The sequence below is a fragment of the Gigantopelta aegis genome, chromosome 7, assembly GCF_016097555.1.
Source record: "Gigantopelta aegis isolate Gae_Host chromosome 7, Gae_host_genome, whole genome shotgun sequence".
Classification (NCBI taxonomy): Eukaryota; Metazoa; Mollusca; class Gastropoda; order Neomphalida; family Peltospiridae; genus Gigantopelta; species Gigantopelta aegis.
This window is the reverse complement of record NC_054705.1, coordinates 23,413,702-23,423,134: the sequence shown is the minus strand read 5'-3', so window position 1 is coordinate 23,423,134 and position 9,433 is coordinate 23,413,702.

Genomic DNA, 9,433 nt, shown 5'->3' with positions numbered 1-9,433 from the left:
CACTGTATCATTACTGAGACGAACACTACTGGTTGAATGGGCAAGTCCTCCTTGTTTTCTTACCTCCTCCCTTTAATGTTAAATTATCGTGCTTTAACGACGTTATATCACGTCTGTTATAGCATTGTTGTTGTGCTAGTATGGTAAGTTGAATAAGACTATTAGAAAATTTGTTTCTAATTTTCATTATTATTCATACTTACCTAGTACTAGCACAACAACCGTTACCTCCCACCCGCCCTGAGGGAGGTCTTTTTTTATTCAGTCATTCCGGACTTTGAATCGATAACAAGGATATACGGTCTACCCATGCGCGGGTGTAGGTTATACATCTGGCAAGGGGAGATAATTCTGCAGTGGAGGTTATAACTCAGGGTCGTATAGCATTGTTGTTGTGCTAGTACTAGGTAAGTATGAATAATAATGAAAATTAGAAAAAAAAATTCTAATTAACAACTCAGTGTGCTCAACTATATGTATTTATTTTAACCTTGCAAGTTCCTTTGAGAGATCTATCCAATATTGCACCCAAAACTGATCTTGTAATATGGTGCCATTAACAATTAATATTGGGAGGGAAGGTTTTTTTTTATATTTAACTACACCACTAGAGCACATTGATTTGTAATCATTGGCTGTTGGATGTCAAACATTTGGTAATTCTGACTCGCAGTCAACAGAGGAAACATGCTACATTTTTCCTAATGCAGCAAGGGATCTTGTATATGCACTTTCCCACAGACAGGAAAGCACATACCACGGCCTTTGACAAGTTGTGGGGGCAGGATTTAGCTCGGTCGGTTGAGTGCTTGCGTCTCAGGATCGAACCACACCGGTGGATCCATTCAGCTGATTGGTTTTTTTTCTTATTCCAACCAGTGGCACCACAACTGGACAAAGGCTGTGGTATGTGCTTTTCTGTCTGTGGGAAAGTGCATATATTAAAAGATCCCTTACTGCATTAGGAAAAATGTAGCAGCTTTCCTCTGATGACTACAAGTAATAATTACCAAATGTTTGACATCCAGTAGCCGATGATTAATTAATCAATGTGCTCTAGTGGTGTCGTTAAACAAAACAAACTTTGACCTGGATGGAGTATCAAAATGCCACATTATGTACACATATTTCATAATTACTGAATGGCCCTAGCTGCATTTAAAGTCAATGAAAAGATGGGAGTGGAATGAGAAAAAAGGTGTAAACATAAGGCAAGTTTTTTCAATATTTTATTTTTTTTAACAAAAGGACAAACACAAAAGCACATTAAGCAACAATTCTGTAAACTAAACAGTGTTATTCACTATTTTACAGTGTAAATAATTTTCCTACAAAATATACTGAAAACTTCCATTGCAACAAATAACAATAATGTACATTGTGATGTGCATTTTATCTGGGATATGTTTTAATAATAATAATAATATAAATAAAAAAACTAAACAAGAAACGGATCAGGTTTAACTGGATATATTCAAATCATTGAAAACCTAAAAGAAAAACATTCATTTATACAAAGATCATTTCACTTTTTATAATCTTTATGTTAAAAAAATCTTGATAATTATATTGGCTATCATGACTCAGTTTGTGTAGTTTTCGATCTGGATACTCCTTAAAACACCCTGACTGCATTATCAAGTTTTCGATTTCATTTATTGTTAACTTTCTAATAATTTATGCAAACAGCTTGGCTATATTGGCTGTCTGTCCAAGATGGAGGTCAACGATGAATGATTTTTCATTTTTCAATGAAAAATCTGGCAATCTGCTTACCATATAATTATGTAATATCCTGTAAATTAAAATCACAAGAAAATTGGTTAGATTCCTGTAACATCAGTTTTAAATACATCAACAAGCAAAAATATTTATTTCTATGTAAAGATAATAATTATATTATGGATATGGTGTGCATAAAATTTGACAATAATGAAAGAATTGTTACATTGTGAACCCCCCCCCCCCCAATAACCAAACAAAAGCAAATAATCGACAACAAAAACATGAAAATAGCTGGGTCGGTCTCAACATTTCCCATGATGCAAAGTGGTTTGTGCAGGAATCCAATGGATTGCTGGTAAAATAGTCCCTTGACAAAAAAAACCAGTGTAAAATAAAGAAAAGAAATAATAATAACTGTTAACACAAATAAAACAAAGATTTACCTTTTTTGATCAGTTTTTAAAGCAGAATACTACAAAATATATCTGAACATTTTTAAATGGTAGCAAATCCTCTAGAAAAATGCAATAACGGCCAACTACTGTACATACACATAATGTATAATATTTATATTGTATTTATGAATGGATTTACTCCGTATACTGAATAATATTAACAACCAATGAACAAAAATAACATTTTGTAAACAAAAATGCTAAATCACACATACATATTAAACAAAGATTCAACAAAAGTCAATTATACACCCATCACCGACACAAAGCATCAAACATGATTTCTTCACTTTAAATACATGTATAGCATGTACATAAGCATCGTCAAATCCAGGGGTGGGCACCATCGGGCGCATGCCCACTGCCCCCTTTTTTGTCAACATCAAAAAAAATAATTTTATCATCATTGTTAAAAGTTTGAACAGTTAAGGGAAAACTATCGGTTATGTATGATGATGAAATCTGTTGATTTCTGAATTGCACTATTATTTCTTTTGGATAAGTATTCAATTTACATGGTTTTATACAACCAACAGAATAAGAAATAAAAAACATAGAAAGTAAGTTAATTCATGCTAAAAGCTGCTACCTAAATTCAAAATTCTATAATCCAAACAATACATATGATGTGAACCCTCTCAAAACCGGACCCTCTGTAAACTGGAATTCTCTCAAAAATGGAAATTTTTTCAAATTCCCTTTTTAAATATTAGTACAAAAGAGAACCTCTCTAAAATGGATACCCCTTAAAACCGGATATTTTACTAGGTCCTGAGAGCAATGTAATTAAAATTAGCTCCACTGGTTAATTACTATTACCTGTGGATCTAACAGCACCCTGTTGGAGCTCATGTCCAATCAAAACCTTACTTGCAAAATCATGCAGTGATGAAGTATGCCGGAAACTAATTTCAATATAAAATTTTATATAAAATTTATTTCAAGATGGAAAAACCCCCACCGTAATGGTATAGCTATAAAATCTGTTTATACTAGTATACAATCCAGAGTTTATTACTGCACTTTTCTCCCTGTTTTTTAATGTTGAAATAGACCAACAAGTTCACCTATTGCATAAATAGTCTCGCCCGATATTTTTAGAATTTGTATGCTCCCGAATAACGCTATAAAAGGCGAAATGTAATTGGTCGATATTTAAACTGTTATTTATAGATGAGTCCATGCAATGCTGTTAGATCTACTGGTAGACCAGTAGAGCTAATTTTAATCTGATTGTCCTGAGAGTGTCCGGTTTAGGGGGATTTCATTGTATAACAATTCGTTGTTAAAGCTATGCTAGCATTAAATATTTTAATAATTCAATAGTTTAACGCGCATAAATAAATTACATGTAGCATCATTATTATACATAGCATATTGTTCCATAATATATGGATGTTAATTTATAATGTTCTGTTTAAGGACACGTACAACATGAAGCACTTACAAACTGTTTTTCTATGTACATTATATATCATAAAATGCTATAAAGCTTCAATTTAACTTGTATGATATGCAAAAAATAAAAGAAATATTCCTATAAAAGTGGTTGAGATCAGGAGTATAAAAGGAAGCTCATATAACACAATGTTAAAGGTAAATTTACCAATTTTAATCAAATTGTATCTTAAAGGTTAACTTTATAATAAGGTTAATTTAAACAATATTTTATTCCATTTACTGGTGAGATTGGTCGACAGGCTACAAGCCTATATTAGGACCTTTCTCTAGATTTTTTTTTTACAAACAAATTGATAAGATGACAGACAGAGTACAATTAATAACTAACAATAATAAAACATAATAGTAGATGATTAACATAAAAGTGAGCTACAGAAAGGAAAAGTATGTACAGAGATGTAAGACAGGTAGAGAAATGTAACGGTGCTATTAAGTTTCAAAACGTTTAGTGCTTACAATAAAGTCATGAATGGATTTAAAAATGTCTATATTTTCCTGATTATAATAAGGTTAAAACCAGATAAAAAATATTTTGCCAAGTTGTAGTCAAATATTGGATTACATTACATATATTTTTATTTCCAATAAAGGCTATTACAATTTTATAAAAAATTAATGAAAATCTTGCATTAAAATTGCTTTCTGTCTTAAAGAAAAAATGACCATGAGTTAACTCCATTGAATAGTGACATAGTTTGACATGATCTTCCCCTGACTGCAGCGGTGTAGTGTGTATGCTGATAATTATCAAGACTGACATCAGGGGCAGCGCAGACGATCTGACTTTTTTTTGTGGGTTATATTTGTTGTATTTGTGAAAATGTCCATCACAGGTGAATTTGAAAGGAGAGTCTGGCAACCTCGAGCCGTACCACTATTGTTTACACTGTGCCGCCCCATGACATCATAGATGAATGACAAATTCATGTGTGTTTTTTTAATAAACTTTGGAACATTTAGCATATTAGGTATTTTGTAAGACGCTTCATGGCATTTATATGAAAAGTTAAATTACATGAATAACACTTCTTATTTGTTACTGGGAATACAATTATACACAGTAAAATAGATTTCTTACACCCCTGTTAGTGAGAACATCATTCGTTATTTTTGATAACACATACTTAACACATGTATGTGTGTTAACAATTTCAAGACATACGGCTGGCTGCTCCTAGGTGATGACCAGGTCACCAATGCCATATATCCAATGAAAAAACAACATGATCAAAATCGATTACCCTGTGACATATAGTTAACCTGACAATCATTTGTCTGTGATGTGTAAGTTAGTTACAAGTGCAAAGGCTGTAAATAAAATTTAGATGTTAAAATTTGCTTAGATACCATTTATCTCACAACTCGTTGTTTAAAAACGTATCAAACTCACTTTCGCTCATTAGATACATTTTAAAACAACTGGTTGTGAGATAAATTGTATCTAACGGCCACTCATGTATTATTCCCTATATAAACAACTCCTTGTTAGATAAATGGTATCTAACGGCCACTCATGTATTATTCCCTATATAAACAACTCCTTGTTAGATAAATGGTATCTAACGGCCACTCATGTATTATTCTCTATATAAACAACTGGTTGTGAGATAAATGGTATCTAACGGCCACTCATGTATTATTCTCTATATAAACAACTGGTTGTGAGACAAATGGTATCTAACGGCCACTCACGTATTATTCTCTATATAAACAACTGGTTGTGAGACAAATGGTATCTAACGGCCACTCATGTATTATTCTCTATATAAACAACTCCTTGTTAGATAAATGGTATCTAACGGCCACTCATGTATTATTCTCTATATAAACAACTGGTTGTGAGACAAATGGTATCTAATGGCCACTCATGTATTATTCTCTATATAAACAACTCCTTGTTAGATAAATGGTATCTAACGGCCACTCGTGTATTATTCTCTATATAAACAACTGGTTGTGAGACAAATGGTATCTAACGGCCACTCGTGTATTATTCTCTATATAAACAACTGGTTGTGAGACAAATGGTATCTAACGGCCACTCATGTATTATTCTCTATATAAACAACTGGTTGTGAGACAAATAGTATCTAACGGCCACTCATGTATTATTCTCTATATAAACAACTGGTATCTAACGGCCACTCATGTATTATTCCCTATATAAACAACTGGTTGTGAGATAAATGGTATCTAACAGCCACTCATTGTTAGATAAATGGTATCTAACGGCCACTCATGTATTATTCTCTATATAAACAACTGGTTGTGAGACAAATGGTATCTAACAGCCACTCATGTATTATTCTCTATATAAACAACTGGTTGTGAGACAAATGGTATCTAACGGCCACTCATGTATTATTCTCTATATAAACAACTGGTTGTGAGACAAATGGTATCTAACGGCCACTCATGTATTATTCTCTATATAAACAACTGGTTGTGAGATAAATGGTATCTAACGGCCACTCATGTATTATTCTCTATATAAACAACTGGTTGTGAGACAAATGGTATCTAACGGCCACTCATGTATTATTCTCTATATAAACAACTGGTTGTGAGACAAATGGTATCTAACGGCCACTCATGTATTATTCTCTATATAAACAACTCCTTGTTAGATATATGGTATCTAACGGCCACTCATGTAGTATTGTCTATATAAACAACTGGTTATGAGACAAATGGTATCTAACGGCCACTCATGTATTATTCTCTATTTAAACTGTCAAGCTCATTATTAACAATGTTATTATAAAGTTAACCTTTAAAGACAGAAATCTGATCTTACTGTTCCTCTTTTATGGTCCAAACAGATCTGATAAAAGCCAATGACATTTCATCTCCTGGTAACTATCATTGTTAAATTAACAGTCATTCCAAATACATTATACCAAAAGTTTCTTTTAACTCAGTTATGTAGAAGATAATGTTTGCTTTCTTTAACAACACAACTAGACCACATTCAGTTAATAATTACTGACTACTGGATTTCAAACATTTAATAATTATGGTAAGTCAAAGCTTAAGTAAAATCAATAACATTATTATTATTATTTTTGTTTTGTTCTGATTAAGCAGTTTTCTGAATTGCCAGGGCTAAATACACATGTACATCTTGATATGAGTTGTAAACCGGTATATCAAGAATATAATTATCATAGCAGTTTTATTATTTTACATTAAATCAAACCTTCATCCTTAAACTTTCAATCAAAATACAAATGAATGAATGAATGAAAGAATGAATGAATGTTTAACGATACCCCAGCACAAAAATACACATTGGCTATTGGAATCAATATACATACATGTATATAAGAATCTAAGAAAATGACTAATTACCTATTATGTACACATTTTAAAATAGTATACAAAGGGGACATTTCCCCCATATTGGTTGGGTTATAGCAAGCAGTATTAACTTGGAAGCGTAGATGTTGTAAATTAAATATACTTCTATAAAAACATTGTCTTAAAAAAGGAGTAAATAGCACAACCACCATATGAAGCAAGTTTATCTCAGTGTAAATTGCCAACTGCACCAGCCATTAATACTTAAAAAATACCCAATTTTATAAAAACATGATTTCATCAGACACAATAATCATTAAGAGGCCCTTCAAATATTATGTAATGCTATTTTTGTCAAACTTAAGACACCCTCCCTTCCCCCGTAACGCTAGACCATACATTACGTAATGTTTGGAGACACACACATACCAATTCACAAAAGTCAGGTGATGGGTGTAATATAATTTTAACATACTGTTTTGTGATTTGGGAAAGTGCCGATTTATAATGCTTATTGTGTGTATATATCTAGCTGTAACTACCTACATGTATGTTTAGCATTTTTGCGTGACAGCATTTTTTTTTAGTACTACCCCCCCGATGTGCGTTACGTAACACTGCTAAATACACCCACCCACCATCTGTAATGCTACATAACATTTGGACCTACACCCACCCAGCCCCTGGAATGTTAGGTAATATTTGAACAGCCCCTAAAACAAACAAATAAGAGTTGTCTCCCCTTTACCTTGGGATCACTTGGGGGAAAGTCTTAAGTAAGAAACCCCAAACACCAATGGAATGTTTTGTCACAACCGTACATATCCTGTTCTTGTCACAACACTAGATAAATATTAACTACTGCAAGTTAAGATAATATTTTACATATTTTGGTATGTATAATAGTCTTAATATTAAGAAATAGTTACATATCATTATCTCAGCCTTTAATTGTTAGCCATTTGCCGAGGAAATCTCATGGTCGAGAATTATCGCATATAGCATAATATTTACCTAAGGTCGACAACAGTCACTTGTCACACCATTGTTTTGGCTTCATACACAATAAATATAGCTTATTTCACTGAAATTTCACTAGAAATCTAAATTTCATAAATTGTACATTTTTGTAATCACAAGATTTTCTTCAAACATATTCAGTTGCATCAGTAATGTTCAAACAAAAACATTTCAATAGCAAATTCAAAATTAACTGTATTATTACAATGCTTTGCCGCATTAAAATAAAAAATGGTCTACTAACCTTGACCCCTGTCAAAATTCTATAACAAGCAGACAACGCTGTTTACAGGTCGGTATGTTTTTATTTTTTATAATTCTGGATAAAGTATTAAGTTTATGTTTTAAAAGATGAAAGAAATAAAAAGAACCTTTTGTCAAATATATCATATACAAAAATTACCATTAAATATGTTACATTTATTGTGCATGAAGCCAAAACAAGGGTGCTTATATAAAAATGATCGTCATATAGACCATACAAATACAAGCATTGAATTTGGGGATTTTAAAAATTAGGATTAGGAATCTTAAACTGATGTAGGCTTATATATATATATATATATATATATATATATATATATAGTGAAATCCCTCAAAATGGGATTCAGAAAACCAGAATTCCCTCAAAACCATGAGATAATGAAGTTGGACTATTTCTTTATATGTTTGATGCAGTGTTATCATGTACTTTTTTCAAGATCATACAATAATACTCTTAATGCTAAGACATATATTAAGAGAAAACATACAACCGTATTCTGCTTTGTCACAAAACTAAGCAATCATGTGGACAAAAATATTTAAGACATTCAAAAATTTGATTGTCAAAATACTGGGCAAATCCACTCATCGAACCCCATTCTGTTCAAAATACATAATCACACAGCGGCGTCGGAAGCGATACAGTCGGTACGGCCATGGCTGTACCACATTTTGGGCCAGGAACATTGTTTTTTCTTCCTATGATGCTCGCATAGTATAGTATAGATCTATAGTATAGATCTCATCATATATATTGCTTCCATGGCCGTACCAACTTTTAATTGCTTCCGACGTTCCTGCTCACATATCTTATCAGATAATCTATGAATAGGCTTGCTATTAAAAAAATATTTGCTGCACAACCGTGGGAATTGATATGGAAATACATAAATCCATTAGAAAAGTATATGTGGGTGTACAGTACACATTAGCATGAAAATATCGGGCATCGAGATAAGTGCATGTATAACATCTGGTAACTGATAAGTTGTAAGTTATGACACATATTTATCACATTAAAATAACATTATTTTAATTGTAAAAACCCTTGACAAACACACAGATACATTGTATATGGGCCAATTTTAAGCAGGACCCAAATAATGATTAGCAGTAGTGATGCTGATGAATGTTCATAATGTTTGTTTTTTATTCATACGGAACAAAAACAAACAAAGCACGGACAAAATAGCATCTGCTCAAGAAAT